Below are 19,980 nucleotides of genomic sequence, written 5' to 3'. Positions count from 1 at the left end.
ACAAGTGTTTGAATGTTTGCATGTGTGGTGAATTTTTTGTTACTTTTTTGTTTACTTTGATTATTGAATATCATTCTCCCTTTCTTCATGCTGAAATATTTCTTCCAGTATCCTCTACAGGATTGACTTAGTGGTCATGAATTCCTTTAATTTTGTTTATTATGAAATTTTTTCTTTCTCATTTTACTTTTGATAATTTTTATTTAAATTAGAAACAATCTTATTTTATATACCAATCCAAGTTCCCTCTCCCTCCCTTCATCTCATGCCCCCCATCCCACCCCTCATTCACTTCTCAGGGAGAGTGAGGCTTCCCATGGGTGATCATCAAAGCCTGTCACATCATTAGGCCCTACCCTGTGTATCCAGGTTGAGATTATATCCCTCCATAGGGAATGGGCTCCCAAAGTCCAGTTGTACACTAGGATAAGTATCGATTCCACTGCCAGACACCCCATCTCCTGGCAAAACCCCCCAACTGACACCCAAGTTCTGGGGACCCGGTTTGGGCCTATGCTGGTTCCCCAGCTGTGAGACTGGGGTCTGCTTAGTCAGATCAGCTATTTCTTTGTGTTTCATCAGCACGGTCTTAACCCCTTTGCTCATCTCTCCTCCCTCTCTACAACTGGATTCCAGGAGTCCAGCTCAGTGCTTATCCATTGATCTTTTCTTCTGCTTCCAAAACCTACTGGGTAAAGGCTCTATGATCGCATTTAAAGTAGTCATCAATCTCATTATAGGGGAAGGGCATTTAAGGTAGATCCTCCACTAATGCTTAGATTCTCAGTTGTGGTCATCCTTGTGGATCTCTGGACATTTCCCTAGTGCCAGATTTCTCTTGAAACCTATAATGGCTCCTTCTATTAAGATAGTTCTTTCTCTATTCTTCCCTGGACTGGATCTTCCCGATCCCTCATGTTCTCCTTCCCTCTCCCCTTCTCCCCTCTTCTTTCTCTTACCTCCCTCCCCTCTCCTCCCTTGCTCCCAATTTGCTCAGGAGATCTTGTCCGTTTCCCCTTTTCCAGGGGACCATGTATGTCTCTCTTAGTGTCCTCCTATTTTACTAGTTCTAGTTGTATTGGCTGGCATATTAATCTTTCAGAACCTGTACAATACAAGTTGAAACTCTTCTGGCTTTCGTGAACTCCTTTGAAAAATCAGATGTCCTTCTGATTAGCCTGATTTTGTATGTGAGTTGTTCTTTTTCTCTTGCATCTTTCAGCATTCTTTCTTTGTTCTGTGAATGTAATGTTTTGACTGCCATATGATACAAGGGCCTTTTCTGTCCCTATCTACTTGGTGTTTTTGTATAATTGTTTCATTTTGATAGCAATAACACTCCTTAAATTTGGGGAATTTTCTTTTATAATGTTTGTTGAAAATATTTTCTCTGTTTTTGACTTGGTATTCTCCTCTTGTTCTACATCTATATTTCTTAGTCTTGGCCCTTTTGTATTGTCTCAGATATACATTATCCATTTGTGATTTTTGTTCTGTTTTGCTTTAAGACTGACCATTTTCTTTGAGTATGTGGTTTGATTTCTCTACCTTATCTTCATGATCAGATACTCATTCTTCCACTTAATATATTGTTTGGATGAAGTTTACCAATTGAGCATCTCATTTGATTATTGACTGCTTCATTTCAAGTTCATGTTGTTTTCAGAAATTCTATATCTTTAGTAAATTCTATTTTCACACAAAGAATTGCTTTTTAAATATCATTTCTGTTTTGTGGTCTCCACTCAGGAATTTAGGCATATTTCTTTGAGTTTCTGGATTACATTTATAATTGCTATTTTGAGATCACTGTATTAAACATCATCCAGGATTATTTTCTCAAGAATCACCAATAAGGGGGTGATAATTTTTGGAAGAGACATGTTGCCTTTTATATTCACATTGTTTGTGTTTTTGTAGCAGACCTGTCTGTCCTTTTGTAGTTAGGTCATTGGTACACTGGCAATGTTTTCTGTCTTGGGTATCTACCACAACTCTGTTAAATGAAAATTTGGCTCTCTGTTTGGCTTCAGTCTAATTTGTCAGATTTTACCAAATGAATGGTTCTTGGGCTTCAGTCCTGGAACCATTCAGTGCTTATGTGTAAATGGTGTATCAAACCTTGCGTTAGCTAAGGTAGGGCTAGGCCTTACTTCTGAACACAGGAACACACTGCATAGAGTTAGGAGGTTCTGATTGTAGACTCTCCGAGGCTGGTGGGACTCAAAGGGGTATATGGCAGAAGTGAGTGTTACTACCTGGGGAAGGCACATAGGATTCAGCATGTTCCTCAGGCAGGTGGAAGCTGGGATGACAGCAAGAGCATTGTTACCTGGGGGAGGAGAGCATGACTACAGTTAACTTAATTTTTGACAAAGCTGTCAAAAACACACGTTAGAAAAAAGCCACAAATAGCATTCAAGGTGTCTTTGTATCTCTTACACTGATCAGTCCTAAACTAAGCATTTAAGTCATCTTCTAAAAGAGGAGTAGGATAAGTTGTAAGAGCAGGAGGATGAGCTGAAATGCTGTCTTCTGGACATGACGTGGTTGCTATACTCATGAACTCACAGCACTAATGACTACTTGGAGAAGCTTTGTACAAAACTTAGCCTGTTCAGTCCATCACAGATGGGGAAAGGGTATGTGCTGCATCTCTCCATAGTGATTGGTTGCTGGAGGAAGGGGAGTCAGTCCTCATTCTTGTGGTCATTGGTTAAGCTGCTCTTGCTCAAATAAACAAACACCACCCCATTTGTTCAAACAAATCTATCTTAAGTACACAGATACAGAAATTAGCATGGCACCAACAGAGGGAGACTATGGGGAAGAAAAAGAGTTTTCATTAATGTGAAAGAGAGATAAGAAAATTAATAGGGGATGAATATTATATTTGTATTATTTTTCTCACTTGCAAGTAATTATTTCTTTCTGAACCAAAAATAATGAATTAAAGCCAATGGCATCTTCTTTCTCATCATGACTGGGCAAGATAATGCACAGATTTTGACATCTAGTATTCTTGCTGATGCCAATTTAAGTTGAACTAACATATTTTCTCCTTGATGGGAATCTCATGGAAAATTACCCAACTCCATTGCTAGAACTGGAGAACAAGCTGTACCTGCTAATTTACCTTAGCTTCTGCTAAACTGCCTTCTTGCCCGAAATGTTCCCAGTACAGCTGTTGAGTAAGATAACATGATATGGTTTTTCATTTTAAGAGCACCCGTGCCCTAGTGCCCTAATTGCTCTGTGCTTTACTTGGGTCACCAAAACCTTAGTGTAGTCCCAACTGGCTAGAATAAAGACTTTGAATTGGCTATAGACAGTGTCTAATGTTCTTCTCTGGTCAATGCCCCATAACAACATGAAAAAGCAAACAAATAAAAAATTCAAACTCTATCAGCAACTTTAATATAAATCCCAAAACTTTGAAAAAGGAGAAGAAAGGGTAAACACTTGATATAGGTGTAGGCAAGGGTTTGCTCAACTGGATTCCACTAGCAAAGGAAATAATCCCTGAACTAACACCCCCCCCCAACCCTACTGAGCAATGACATGTTCCAATGTTTACTTCCGTCCTCTCTCATGCTTGTCACCACCTGTGCATCTCCAGGTCCACCTCTCCCTGCAGCTCACACATCACTGTTTTTTCTCTTTCTCACCTCTCCATCACATGTTTGTCCATCATAGCAGTGCTCACAGCTGGAGCTGCTGCCTTCCACTGCCTGTGGAAGTTTGTAAATCTATTTTTCCCATTGTGTAGGTTGTCTCTTCACTTCAGTATTTTGTTGTTGTTTATTTATTTTACCTTTGTTGTAAAGAAGCATTTTAATTTTATGTGACACCATTTGTTAGTTCGGGGATTACACAAACACAGATTCAGCACCTGGACATGTTGCTGTGTGGCCATAGGACACTCTGGCTCTGGGCATTGACAGAGTTCCAAGATGAAGAATATTTCACCTTCTGGATTGGTCTTCCTTGAAGCACCACCATGGTCCTTGATGCCACCAGAGACCATGTTGATATCTGTGGTACATGCTGCTGCCCTAGCCTGTGATGAAGCCCAAGATCCATGTGGACCTGCAGTCTTTGCCACTGACCGGGGTCTTGGTGATATCCTCAGGCTTTGGTGCCTCAAGGGGACATGTAGATTTGAATGTCCTGTGGCCTGAGGCCATGTTGAAGCCCATGGTCTGTGCTGCCACTGGATGCCACTAGTGGGTTGGTGGTCCAGATATAGTTGAGGCAATCTTGATGTCTGTGGCTCATTTTACCACCCAAGGCCATGTAGATATCCACAGTCAATGCCACTGCATGAAGCCTTGCTTATACTGGAGGATAGTGCTTCTGGCCTGGGGCCATGTTGAATGAGGGGCCCATGGAGCGGCCTGGGGCTGTGCTTATATCCTCAGGGCTGTGCTGATATCTTTGGTCTGTGCTGCCACCGAGAGCCATGTTTGAGTCACTGGACCTAATTAATGATGGGGCTGGTGGACTGGGTTGATGTCAGTGGCCCATGATACCACCTAAAACCATGTAAATGCACTGGTTTTGCTGCAGCCTGAATACATGTTGATGTCTTCATTTCAAAAATCTATTCTCCTTGAGGGCCCGCAGTTGTTTCTCTCTTTGTCTAATTCAACCCCCCCCCCCGCCCCCGCCGACCTGCTTCTTCCTCTATTTATTCCTAAAACACATTCTGGAACCTTTTTGCACTCATGTTTCTCTTTCTCTCTGACCTTAGTGGTTCACAGGCTATTTTTGTTCAAGTTCATTAGAGAATCTGATTCATTATGGGATTTTAACACAAAGCAAAGCATTCTTAACACAGAAAGGAGATGGGGTGGGGATTGTTGGGGGAGGGCAGGAGGGGAGGTAGAGACAGCAGGGATTGACATGTGAAGCAGGCTTGTTTCTAATTTGAACTAATAAAGAAAAAACAATAAATAGATAAATAAAATAGATATTTAAACTAGCAAGAGAAATGCAGATGGATTCTTCAGAAACAAGGTATAAGTTAGTTCTTGTAAAAATACTTTATAAATTTACATGTATATGTCAAGTTATTGACTAATGGTTCACTTTGATCCTTCAAATTGTACCCATAATAGTCAACTTTCACTGACCCTTTATCTGAAGTTCAGAATATATCTAAAAGTAAATTAAAAAGTCTCCTATGTATTTTGTTCAATAGTCCCACTTTTAAATTATATATCCTTATTATATCCTTTTTGAAAAACATAGTTTTTGCAATTATAATTACATCATTTGTCCCTTCCTTTTCTTATTTCTAATCTTTACTAAATATCCCCCACCTTACTCTCTTTCAAATTCATAGCCTCCTTTTCCTTAATTGTGTTATTTTTGTTGTTTCTATGTGTTTGTGTATGTGTATTCATAAGTACATAAATACAGCATGCTCAGTTCATATTATGTTACTTGTATGCATGTATTTCCAGGGCTGACTTTGTGTTATTACATGACCAATTGGTGTGCTCTACCCTGGAGAGTACTATTTCTTGTGCTCTTAGCATTCCTTAGCTGGTTATAGTTCTTTGTCTAAGGTTCAGTCCTTTTGAACATTTCTCCTTCCCCATTAGCGAGTCTACTGGTGTCTTCCTTGTTCAGGTCATATTTAGGAAGCCATGTTGGATGCTGGTAAGCATGAAACTTCTCTTGAACTGCATGCCAGAAAAGAAAAAATATTATTAACATAATTTTTATTGATTCTTTCAGAATCTTTAAATCATTGCTCTAATCCTTGCATATCTAACCCTCAACTTCTCATTCCCTCCTAATTACATTTTTTTTTCCTTGTCGGAAACCATGTGAGTTGCAGCAGCAATTCCCACAGCCTCCAACATTTTTCCATTTTTCTTTGATTTTATTGCCACATGTATACATGTTGTTCTAGTTGGGGTTACTAATGTTATCATGAAACACCATGATAAAAGCAAGATGGAGAGGGTAGGGTTTATTTGGTTTATTCTTCCAATCATAGTCCATCATTGAAGGAAGTCAGGATAAGAACTCAAACAGGGGGCAGACTGACCTGGAACTAGGTGAGTGAGCCCCTGCCCGCTCCCGACCCCAGACCAGAACACACCACCACCCCCATCCCACCACCCCCTGCCTGAGCCTGCCGGCTTGGGCCAGACACGCCCAGAGAGGGAGGAGCCCCTGCCCCACCAATCTGCTAGCACCCCATTCTTACATTCCGCCGCCGCAGACTGACCTGGAACTAGGTGAGTGAGCTCCTGCCCGCTCCCGACCCCAGACCAGAACACCCCACCACCCCCATCCCACCACCCCCGCCTGAGCCTGCCGGCTTGGGCCAGACACGCCCAGAGAGGGAGGAGCCACCTGCCCCACCAATCCGCTAGCACCCCATTCTTACATTCCGCCGCCGCAGACTGACCTGGAACTAGGTGAGTGAGCCCCTGCCCGCTCCCGACCCCAGACCAGAACACCCCACCACCCCCATCCCACCACCCCCTCCTGAGCCTGCCGGCTTGGGCCAGACACGCCCAGAGAGGGAGGAGCCCTCTGCCCCACCAATCTGCTAGCACCCCATTCTTACATTCCGCCGCCGCAGACTGACCTGGAACTAGGTGAGTGAGCCCTGCCCGCTCCCGCCAGACCAGAACACCCCACCACCCCCATCCCACCACCCCCTCCTGAGCCTGCCGGCTTGGGCCAGACACGCCCAGAGAGGGAGAGCCCCCTGATCTGAGCACTCCATTCTTACATTCCGCCGCCTCTGGAACCTGCCCGCTCCCGACCCCAGACCAGAACACCCCACCACCCCCATCCCACCACCCCCGCCTGAGCCTGCCGGCTTGGGCCAGACACGCCCAGAGAGGGAGGAGCCACCTGCCCCACCAATCCGCTAGCACCCCATTCTTACATTCCGCCGCCGCAGACTGACCTGGAACTAGGTGAGTGAGCCCCTGCCCGCTCCCGACCCCAGACCAGAACACCCCACCACCCCCATCCCACCACCCCCTCCTGAGCCTGCCGGCTTGGGCCAGACACGCCCAGAGAGGGAGGAGCCCCCTGCCCCACCAATCTGCTAGCACCCCATTCTTACATTCCGCCGCCGCAGACTGACCTGGAACTAGGTGAGTGAGCTCCTGCCCGCTCCCGACCCCAGACCAGAACACCCCACCACCCCCATCCCACCACCCCCGCCTGAGCCTGCCGGCTTGGGCCAGACAAGCCCAGGCAGGGAGGAGCTCCCTGTGCCCCAAATCTGGTAGCACCCCACTCTTCCATTCCGCCGAACGACCAAGAAACTAGGAACTAGCGAGGAGACCACCAGGAGCGTCGAGATCATCTAGAGTTGTGGACATCGAATTCCTAGCCCCCACACACCACTGGGCCACAAGAGGAGATAGAGAGAACCCACCCGCACCCACTAAAAGGATATGGGGAGAAGACAGAATAAGATTTCACTCAACAACACAAAGACCAACATGACACCACCAGAACCTAGGGACTCCACTCCGGCAAGAGCTGAAAAGCCCAACACAGAGCATGAAGATGAGATGGACCTCAAAAATTATCTCAGCAAGTTGATAGAGACCTTTAAAGAGGAAACAAGAAAATCCCTTAAAGAAATAGAAGAGAAAACAAACAAAAAATTAAATGAATTGGAGGAAAAGACAAACCAAAAAATTCAAGAAATAAATAAATCTCTTAAAGAATCCAAAGAAAGCCAAGAAAAAACATCCAAGCAAGTGAAGGAAGCTCTTGAAATAGTTCAAAACATGAAAGCTGAAATACACACAATAAAGAAAACACAGAATGAGACCATGTTGGAAATGGAAAGGTTGGATAAACGATCAGGAACTAAAGATGTAAGTGTATCCAACAGGATTCAAGAGATGGAAGAGAGAATCTCAGCCACTGAAGACTCGCTAGAGGATATACATTCATCCACCAAAGAGAACCTCAAGTCCAACAAAACCCTAACACAAAATATCCAGGAAATATGGGACACCGTAAAAAGGCCAAACCTAAGAATAATAGGTGTAGAAGAAGGTGAAGAAATACTGCTCAAAGGTACAGAAAACATATTCAACAAAATCATAGAAGAAAACTTCCCCAACCTACAGAAGGATATGCCTATGAAAGTACAAGAAGCTTACAGGACACCAAACAGACTGGACCACAAAAAGAAGTCCCCCGACACATAATAATCAAAACACCAAATCTACAGAATAAAGAGAAAATATTAAGAGCAGCAAAGGAAAAAGGCCAAGTAACATATAAAGGCAAACCAATCAGAATCACACCCGACTTCTCAATGGAAACTCTGAAAGCCAGAAGGTCTTGGATAGATACCCTACAAGCACTAAGGGAGCATGGATGTCAACCCAGACTACTGTACCCAGCAAAACTTTCAATCACTATAGATGGAGAAAACAAGATATTCCACGACAAAAACAGATTTAAACAATACATATCAACAAATCCAGCACTACAGAAGGCTCTGGAAGGAAAACTCCAACCCAACGAACATAACTACACTCACAAAAACACTGTCAGTAGTTAATCGAATTTCACCAAACACAAAAAGAAACAGAAGGGCAAAATCCACACGCAATGATACCACCAACAATAAATCCAAAACTAAGAAGAACCAATGAACAATGGACGTTAATATCCCTGAATGTCAATGGTCTTAACTTACCCATAAAAAGATACAGGCTAACAGAATGGATACGAAGACAGAATCCATCCTTCTGCTGTTTACAAGAAACACACCTCAAATTCAAAGACAGGCGATACCTCAGAGTAAAAGGATGGGAAAAGATTTTCCAATCAAATGGGCTCAAGAAACAAGCTGGGGTAGCAATCCTAATATCTAACAAATTAGACTTTAAACTGAAAGCAATCAAAAGAGATAAAGAAGGGCATTTCATACTCATCACAGGAAAAGTCCATCAAGATGAAGTCTCAATCCTGAACATCTATGCCCCTAATACAAAAGCATCCACTTTTGTAAAAGAAACATTACTAAAGCTCAAACCACACATAAAACCACACACACTTATAGTAGGAGACTTCAACACCCCCCTTATACCACTGGACAGAACTACTAGACAGAAACTTAACAAAGAAACAAAGGATCTGAAAGAAGTTATGACACAACTGGGTTTAACAGATATCTATAGAACATTCCATCCAAACACAAAAGAATATACCTTCTTCTCAGCGCCACATGGAACCTTCTCAAAAATTGACCACATAGTTGGCAGCAAAGCAAACCTCCACAGTTACAAAAGTATTGAAATAACCCCCTGTATCTTATCAGACCACCATGCATTAAAGCTAGAATTCAACAGCAATACGAATTGCAGAAAACCTACATTTACGTGGAAAATGAATAACTCCCAATTGCACCATTCCTGGGTTGAGGAAGAAATAAAAAAAGAAATTAAAGACTTCCTAGAATTTAATGAGAATGTAGACACAACATACCCGAACTTATGGGACACCCTGAAAGCAGTGCTAAGAGGGAAGTTCATAGCACTAAGTGCTCACATGAAGAAACTGGAGGAAAGTCACATTAGAGAATTGACAGAACAACTGAAAGCTTTAGAGCAAAAAGAAGCAAACTCACCAAGGAGGAGTAGACGCCAGGAAATAATCAACCTGAGAGCCGAAATCAACAAAGTAGAAACTAGGAAAACAGTACAAAGAATCAATGAAACAAAGAGTTGGTTCTTTGAGAAGATCAACAAGATAGACAAGCCTCTAGCCAAACTAACCAAAAGGCAGAGAGAGAGCATGCTAATTAACAAAATCAGAAATGAAAAGGGAGACATAACAACGGACACTGAGGAAATCCAGAGAATCTTTAGGTCATACTTTGAAAACCTGTATTCCACAAAATTGGAAAACCTAAAGGAAATGGACAACTTTCTGGATAAATATCACTTACCAAAATTAAATCAAGATCAGATAGACAGTTTAAATCGAACTATAACCCCTAATGAGATAGAAGCAGTAATCAAAAGCCTCCCAACCAAAAAAAGCCCAGGGCCAGATGGCTTCACTGCAGAATTCTACCAGAAATTCAAACAAGAGCTAATTCCAGTACTCCTCAAACTGTTCCACACAATAGAAGCAGATGGGATATTGCCAAACTCTTTCTATGAGGCTACAATCACTTTGATACCCAAGCCTCACAAAGATATGACTAAGAAAGAGAACTACAGACCGATATCCCTCATGAACATCGATGCTAAAATACTCAATAAAATATTGGCCAACCGAATACAAGAACATATCAGAAAAATCATCCACCATGATCAAGTAGGCTTTATCCCAGGGATGCAAGGATGGTTCAACATACGAAAATCCATCAATGTAATCCACTATATAAACAAACTTAAAAAGAAAAACCACATGATCATCTCACTAGATGCTGAAAAAGCCTTTGACAAAATCCAACATCCCTTCATGATAAAGATCTTGGAGAGAACAGGAATAACAGGAACATATCTAAACATGATCAAGGCAATATATACCAAACCAATAGCCAACATCAAAGTAAATGGAGAGAAACTCAAAGCGTTTCCTCTAAAATCAGGAACAAGACAAGGCTGTCCACTCTCTCCATATCTCTTCAATATTGTACTTGAAGTTCTGGCTATAGCAATAAGACAAGAAAAGGGGATCAAAGGGATACAAATTGGAAAGGATGAAGTAAAACTTTCACTATTTGCAGACGACATGATAGTCTACATTAGTGACCCGAAAAACTCTACCAGGGAACTCCTACAGCTGATAAACACCTTCAGCAAGGTAGCAGGATACAAAATTAACTCAAAAAAATCAGTAGCCCTACTATACACAGATGATAAATCCAATGAGAAAGAAATCAGGGAAACATCACCTTTCACAATATCCACAAGCAACATAAAATATCTGGGGGTAACACTAACCAAAAAAGTGAAAGACCTGTACAATAAGAACTTTGAGACTTTAAAGAAAGAAATTAAAGAAGATACCAGAAAATGGAAAGATCTCCCATGCTCATGGATAGGTAGAATTAACATAGTAAAAATGGCAATCCTGCCAAAAGCAATCTACAGATTCAATGCAATCCCCATCAAAATCCCAACACAGTTTTTCACAGACATTGAAAGAACAATACTCAACTTTATATGGAAAAATAAAAAGCCCAGGATAGCCAAAACAACTCTTTACAATAAAGGATCTTCTGGAGGCATCACCATCCCCGACTTCAAGCTCTACTATAGAGCCATAGTTCTGAAAACAGCTTGGTATTGGCACAAAAATAGACTGATAGACCAATGGAATCGAATTGAAAACCCTGATATCGACCCACGCACCTATGGATACCTTATTTTTGACAAAGGTGCTAAATCTATACAATGGAAAAAAGACAGCATCTTCAACAAATGGTGCTGGTACAATTGGATTCGGACATGCAGAAAATTACAGATAGATCCATACCTGTCACCATGCACAAAACTTAAGTGCAAATGGATCAAAGATCTCAGCATAAATCCAACCACACTGAATCTTCTAGAAGAGAAAGTGGGAACTACCCTTGAACAAATTGGCACAGGAGACCACTTCCTGAACATTACGCCAGAAGCACAGACATTGAGGTCTGCAATTAATAAATGGGACCTCCTGAAACTGAGAAGCTTCTGCAAGGCAAAGGAAACAGTCAGTAGGATAAAACGACCACCCACAGAATGGGAAAAGATCTTCACCGATCCCACATCTGACAGAGGACTGATTTCCAAAATATATAAGGAGCTCAAGAAGCTAGCCACCAAAACACCAAACAACGAAATTAAAAAGTGGGGTGCAGAACTAAATAGGGAATTCTCAACAGAGGAATCTGAAATGGCTGAAAGACACTTAAAAAAGTGCTCAAAATCATTGGCCATCAGAGAAATGCAACTCAAAACAACTCTGAGATACCATCTCACGCCTGTCAGAATGGCTAAAATAAAAAACACCAATGACAATCTATGCTGGAGAGGATGTGGAGAAAAAGGAACACTCCTCCATTGCTGGTGGGAGTGCGATCTTGTAAGACCACTCTGGAAATCAGTATGGCGGTTGCTCAGAAAAATGGGAATCAGTGTACCTCAAGATCCAGCCATTCCTCTCTTGGGTATATACCCAAATAGGGCATGTACTTACAACAAGGACATATGTTCAACCATGTTCATAGCAGCATTGTTTGTAATAGCCAGAACCTGGAAACAACCTAGATGCCCCTCTATTGAAGAATGGATTGAGAAAATGTGGTACATTTATACAATGGAGTACTACTCAGCAGAAAAAAGCAATGGAATCTTGAAATTCGCAGGCAAATGGATGGAACTAGAGGAAACCATCCTGAGTGAGGTAACCCAGTCACAAAAAGACAAGCAAGGTATGTACTCACTGATATATGAATTTTAGACATAGAACAAAAGACTACCAGTATATAATGCTCTTCACCAAAGAAACTAGGAAACATGAAGGACTCTAAGGGTTAAATGGTCCCCAGGAATGGAAATGGCATGAACTCCCGAACTAATTGGGGGCATGAGGGTGGGGGGGGAAGGAGCTGCTACAATAAGAGCAAGAGAAGAGGAGAAGAGGAGAGGAAATGGAGGGGCAGAAACATTGAGTTGGGGGAAGAATAGAGGAAAGAGAGCAAGATGAGAGAAACGATATCAGAGGGAGCCACTGTAGGCCCGAGAAGGGATCAGGAACCAGGGAGATCTCCAGAGACCTACAAGGATGACACGATCTGACAATCCAGGCAATGGTGGAGAGGATAACCTAAAAACCCTCCCCCTAAAATGAGATTGATGACTTCTCTTTATGCCATCCTAGAGCCCTCACCCAGTGGCTGATGGAAACAGAGACAGACATCCACAGATATACAATGAGCCGAAATCGGGAATTTAGTTGAAGAGAGGGAGGAATGAAGAACGAAGGGGTCTGTATTAGGATGGAGAAACCCACAGGAACTGTTGGCCTGAACAAGGGAGAGCACATCGACCTCAGATGCTGTCCAGGAGGCCTGTACAAGACTGATCCAGACCCCAGAACATAGATGTCAATAAGGAGGCCTCTGCACTCCAGGGAGCCTCTGGTAGTGGATTAGTATTTTTCCCTGGTGCAAGAAGGGACTTTGAGAGCCCATCCCATATGAAGGGTTACACTCTGGCCCTGGACACATGGGGAAGGGCCCAGGATCAGCATAGGAAGACTTGGTGGACTTTGCTGAGCTCCCGTTGAGGGCCCTACCCTGCCTGGGGAGTAGTGGGTGGATGGGGTTGGGGGGATGGGCTGGGGGTGGGGGAGAAAGTTTGGGGGTGAGGGGAGGGAGAGGGAGAAGGGACTTGAAATAAGCTTGTTCCCTAACTAGAACTAATAAAATAAAATAAAATAAAATAAAAAAAAAAAAAAAAAAAGAACTCAAACAGGGCAGGTACTTGGAGGCAGGAGCTGATTCAGAGGCCATGGTGGGTGCTTCTTATTTTGTTGCTTTCTACAGGATCTTTCAGCCCATTTTCCTATAGAAGGCAGGATCACCAGCCTAGGGGTAGTACCACCCTCTGTTTACTGGGCACTCCCACATCAACCAATAGTTAAGAAAATGCCCTAAAGTTTTGCCTGAAACCCAATCTTACCAAGGCATTTTCTCATCTGAAGTTACCATTTTTCAAATGACCCTAGCATGTGTCAAGTTGACATAAAACTAGCCAGCAAATATACATACCAAATGTAAGAATTTAGTTTAGGTACTTTTTTCTTTCTGTTTTTCCTTTGTTTTTAGTTTAAATGAGAAAAAAGCTTGTTTTCCATGTCAATTCCAGTTGCCTCCCCCTCCCAGGGAGCAGAGGGTGAGGCCTTCCATGGGGCATCTTTAAGGTCTGTCATATTTGGAGCAGGACCTAGGCTGAGAGATGATCCCTCTATGTGGAATGTGCTCCCAAAGTCCATTCATATACTAGGGATAAATACTGATCCACTGCCAGAAGCCCCATAGATTTTTCCAGGTCTCCTAACTGACACCCATGATCAGGAGGTCTGGATCAGTCCTATGCTGGTTTCCCAGCTATCAGTCTGAGTTATTTTTTAGACTTATTTATATATTTATTTATTTACTATGTATAAGGTGTTCTGACTGCATGTATCCCTTCAGGCCAGAAGAGGGCACCGTATATCATCACAGATAGTTGTGATCCATCATGTGCTTGCTGGGAATTGAACTTGGGACTTTTGGGGGAGCTGGCAGTACTTTTAATCACTCTACAGCCATCTCTATAGCCCCTATAGGTACATGTTTTTAAGAGTGACCACTTGATACTGAATAATAAGTTAGGGGACTTATCCCCAGGGAAGACTGATTTTCCCTCTTTCAGCAGCCATGAACTACTTCTAGCTATTCATCTGGGGCAGGAGCTTGGTGAGGCTTCCATCTACATTGGCATGTCAACTGGTGTCATCATTCTTCATGCCTCATTTAGGCATCGGTATTTACATTTTCTGAGTGCAACTTCCCTACCCTGTAAAGAAAACACAACCTTGCAGTAGACGTCCTGATCCTCTGACTTGTACAATCTTTCTGCTGCATCATTCAGCCTTAAGTGTAGTGGTTGCGTTGTAGATGTATCAACTGGGACTAAGTACACACAGTCGGTTATTTACACCATTTTGACTATTAATGACTTTCTATAATGGTGTTTGTCGGATTCAAAACTGAAGCTCTTTAAAAGAATGGTTATAGCTATAAATTACTAATGCAGTTAGAGATAATACCGGTTTGTGAAACTGGCAGTAGAAGGTTCTCCTCTAGGATCCATGGCCTCATCATCTATGACTAGCTGGCGAAGTTCACAGCATCAGACATGAATTCCTTCCCATTAAATGGGACTTAAGTCCAATAAGACATCCATTAGTTACATTAAGACTTAAATGTCACTATTGTGTCTTTAGTATTATCTTACAATGCCATATATTGTTATGCTTCACAGGCATGAAACCTGGGTAGGACTATTGAATGTTTTTCTCCTATAGCAGCTTGCACAGTGCTGTCAGACACTGAGAGCTTGTCCTCAGGAAAGAAGCTTCCAAATTAGATCCAACCACATAATTCTAGACCCTGTGTTCCAGGTTCTACACCAGGTTCCATGGTGTCTTCAGCAATAGGATTTACCCTCAAATACTTGGGTGCAAGTACAGACAAGAGCAGTTGCCTACAGTGCTTTGTGGGTTTCTTGAACTTTCTTGTTGAATAACTCAAAAGTAGGTTTTTCTTGCTGGCACTGGAGATTTGTTAGTTACTATGTAGATGTGCATAGGGATTATATTTTAATGTTTTACCATTGTTGATTTTCTTGACATATGGCATAAATCCATTATGATTGATGTGCTGCCACAGCTGTCTCTCTCAGTGTTAATTTGTGCTAGTGTGTCATACATACATGCACAATCAGTCGTAATTTTTCTAAAAAAAATAGAAAGCTTCATATCTATGTTTCTATTCTCAGTACATATAATATTTTAAAGTTTATAAATTAGTACATGTAAATATGTATAGAGAGACACTATCTAAATATATATGTTGCATGACTTGGCAATAACAACTCATAATTCCTTCTCAGTTTCTTTTCCTATAATTATTTCATTGAATGAAAATCTTCCATCTCCTACCTTATGCCTAGCCAAATCACACATCTTTAACATCTATCTTGTGTTATTAGAATACTGTACGTAACTTTAATCCATTGTAAAACAAAAACATGGAGAGAAGCCATGTAATAATGTATCGATTTATGTAATTGCCAACTCTGTTATATTCTATTTCCCCAAAGCTGAGGATTTAATTTATTTTTCCCATTTAATAAGTTTCTATTCAGAACACAAGGAGGGCAAAGGGACATATTATTTCAGAAGCCCAAGGCTTTTTTCCAGTTTTATTTTATGTTTGTTGCATGACACTTGTTATTTTCTTTCTTAAAATATGAAAATTATTTCAAAGAAATTTCTAGGATATTTTCAAAATATTTTATTTCTAATACTAAAATGAAAATTATTAAACATGGATCATTTTTTTCATTGATAATTTTGTTTTATCTGAATGCGGTGAAGGATGGATCTCTGTGGATTGCAGCAGGAACATTAGCCACTGCCCCTTAAGATTTGCACTTCTGAATGCCTACTCCACAGAAAGCAGGTTCCTCTCCACCAAGGCTCACATCCTAGTATCCACTTAGACTGTGTGCTTCACTAGAATTTAAGCTCTTGTGGACAAGGACTTGGTTTTGTTTGCTCTTGTGTCCCCTGCACATAGTGCAAGGCTTAGCTCCCATTTTAAAATGAAGTGTTAAATTCTTTCAGATCTGCTCATAACATTAAAATGTTTGAACTATAAAGTATGAATTACTTCTTTTGAAAAATTTAAAAATCAGATGGTTTTATTCATGAATATCTTTTAAAAAGTCTAATTACATTTCTGTTTCACTATTTTGCAACTGATTCCATGCATACCTAGGGAGGCCTAAGCATATTCTGGCTTGGTAAAGTGTCATTCACCCAGGGAAATATAACTTAGACAAGATAGGGATTCACGTACCCCCCCCCTGGAGACTACACCCTACCAGAGCAAGATGTTAGCCCCTTGCCATCTCCCATTTTCTCCTCTCAAAAATTACAAACCTCACTTTCCCAGGGCATAGAATCCTGGCAGCCTGTGAACCTGGGGCGAAAATTCTGCTCCTAATTTGTAATTACTGGGTACATATCCCAACAACATAGATCAGGTGGTATTGAAATTGCCTTTATTTAGAGAGTGGGCATGTTCCTCTATGAGTATAAAAGAATACAATAGCACAATGTTTAATGTTGTTAATGCATTTAAGTAGCTTCTCACCACATTTAAAATATCGTTCTAACAGCTGTTCTGAGCCACTTGCTGGGTCTACATTTTAGCATTAATTATTACCACTAGCTGTAATAACAGTTGATTTTATGCATATTTTTCAAAATATTCATTTCTTTTAGGAAAGAAAAACAAGGGTAGCAGGTTGTTGAACGAAGGGTGACTGTTGACTCTCTCTCTCTCCCTCTCTCTCTCTCTCTCTCTCTCTCTCTCTCTCTCTCTCTTTTATCTCCTATCTGAGAGCAGTCCCTATTATTAATGTATATTATTACTTCAAGTATGTCAGAAAAAGAGACAAACAGTCAGAGGCAGGAATTTCTCCCTAATTCACTCTGCCTAGCCAGCAAAATGTAACACAAAATTATTCAGGGGAAAAATACAATTTTCTGTCATCTCTGTCATACACTGATAACAAAGCTATGGGTTAATATGTTTTGATATTTTTGTCACTCATTCATCATGTGACCTTTCATGCTATCATTAATACAGCTGAGGTACAGAAAAACGGGGCACTGAAAGAAGGGTGTGGAGAAGTCAGCCTGCTTCTTTAACAACCAATGGTCAGTCACAGCAATTTATGCTTTTCTCCAGGAGAGGCCTGACTGAGGAAGAGGAACTCTTATTAAAATTTGATATTACTGTCTAGGTTCTGCCACATAGAATTTGCAACTTTTAGCAATGATGGGAGTACTGGAGGGTTAATAAATTTCCCTTTGAATTATGATATTAATACAATACAGTGTGCCTGTTCAGATACTCTGAGCACACATATGAAAAAATGCATCCTAACATTGGCTATTAGTCATTCTCTGATTTGGTAAGCCTAAGGAGCACATTAAAATATTATGGCTAATATTGCTCTGCATGTGTTCAGCGGAACTGTTTATATTTTTTAAAGTATATATAAACCAAAATAATTTGTGGTACCAGGGACACAAAAGTTTAATTTATCTTGTGTTTTCTTTGATGATAAATCATACCTGGTTTAAATTTGTATGCAGCCTAACACCATTCTTGACAATGGTCTGCTTTTTATGTTGCCCTTAGAAGCTGGACTGTTAAAATTCCAATATAAAACTAATTTATACTTGACATTAATGAGTTAAGGAATGTTTTATATAGTACATCTGGGCATGGGGAGAACTTTACAGGGTTATACTAAAATGAAATTATGTTTGAATACTACTATCAAATACAAGAATGAAAAATCCTTCCACAGTCTTAGTTAAGTGCTAGTACAGGGCTCCAGATCTTAATATTCATGTTAAGAAAACCACTTTGCTTTCCTTTATAGCACATGAAAATAGGATAACATAAAGTCAAAGTATTAGCATTTAAAGTATACACATCTATTAAAGGTTATGGAAACTAGTTTGTTACAAAATTATTTGCATTAACCTAAAACACATCTTATTAAATAACAACAAAAATAATGATTCTGTCATTATTGCTTTGAAGACTGTATTTAAAATACAAATAAATCAGAAAATGACCTTTCCATAAGGGACAAAACAAGTAAGGGTGACAGTTTTATATAGAAGAATTGTTAAGTAGGTCCCAAAGAGACTCTGAACATGTATAGTGGTTTCTTAAATCTTATTACAATATGCATTATGAACATTACAAAATACTTTTAGCATCAAAATCAGTATTTATTTAGTAATTGGGTAACAACTAGCCCAATGATGTTTTAAAATTCATTTTATTTTTAATTTTGTTTATGTTTGTGTTTATCAATACAGCAAAAATAATGTGAACCTCAAATGTGTAATCAACGTGTGAGTGAAAGTCAAGGGTGTGTATTTTATTAGAAATGTAATTTATGAATATTGTGAACATTATCAGAAATAATGTATTGCATTTAAAAATTACTATCTTGTAATCTTACTACTTTTGAAATATACTTGCATATATAGGAACATTTCACTTAAACCTGTCACTCTTTAATTTTCTCTAGACTGACTTTGTTGATGGCCTTATTGTATTATAAGATTTAAAACTGTATTTATCTGAATGAAATACTTATGAAACATATAAAACAGCTTAGTAAAATGCACAAATGCATCTTATTAATCGATAAGGAATTTAAACACCATATTAAGTTTATGGATTGTATGATTTATTTCATTGCCTGCCTTCTAACAAACTTCATTAACAAAAACAAACTGCAACCTTTGATTTTAGAAAATCACACATGAAATAAATACCTTTTGATATAATTCTCAAGTCCCCTTTGTCCTTTCTGTGTACTATACTCAGGCAGGGATTTGATACGATGAACTTTCTTATGAAAAAATGTAGCTTTAGCTTGAGAAAGCAGCTCCAGTTGCAGGGTCAGAGAGGATTCCGTGTATGCCAAGCTCATCCCTGGAATCCAGCTAGCAGATTGTTCAGCAAAGCAAATTTTACAAAACTCCATTTTCATTTATGTCACAGGAGGAGGATAAGATGGTTATAAGAAAAAGTGGAATGGTTTGGGGAAAACAAAAATGAATAGAAGGTCTTCCCTCTGAGAAGTATATATATATAATATATATATATATATATATATATATATATTATATATATTTTCAAGAAATTCATGGTAGTTCATTCCAGAAGGGAATTCTAAATGGCTTTGCATCCCAGGGATGTAAACTTAATACATAAATGCTTCCCTAATTACCTTTTAAGACAGTTTATGGAAATAGATTGGCATCATCATGACTTGATTGAATTTGATTTTCCTTGATATATAAATCTAATAAAATAAAATATTTAAAAAATATTACAAATTGCTACAAATGCACGTTTGCTGTTGTTGTTCTTGTTTTCTACCATTGGCAAGAGCACTCGTGTGGAGGGTCAATCTAAACAGGAGAACAAGGATCTAAGTTAAGCATCACATGCAGAATCAGCAGAAAAATGCTTAGTGCTTTTATTATAACGGTAACATTCTATAAAGCTATAATATTAATATTATTTTAAAGGATTTTCGGTGATCATATGATAGTATGGTTAGAAGAAAACTGTGATTCTAAGTTTTGTATTTCAGT

This window comes from Cricetulus griseus, chromosome 2 (genome assembly GCF_003668045.3).
Source record: "Cricetulus griseus strain 17A/GY chromosome 2, alternate assembly CriGri-PICRH-1.0, whole genome shotgun sequence".
Taxonomy (NCBI): Eukaryota; Metazoa; Chordata; class Mammalia; order Rodentia; family Cricetidae; genus Cricetulus; species Cricetulus griseus.
Note: the sequence above shows the minus strand (reverse complement) of the source record.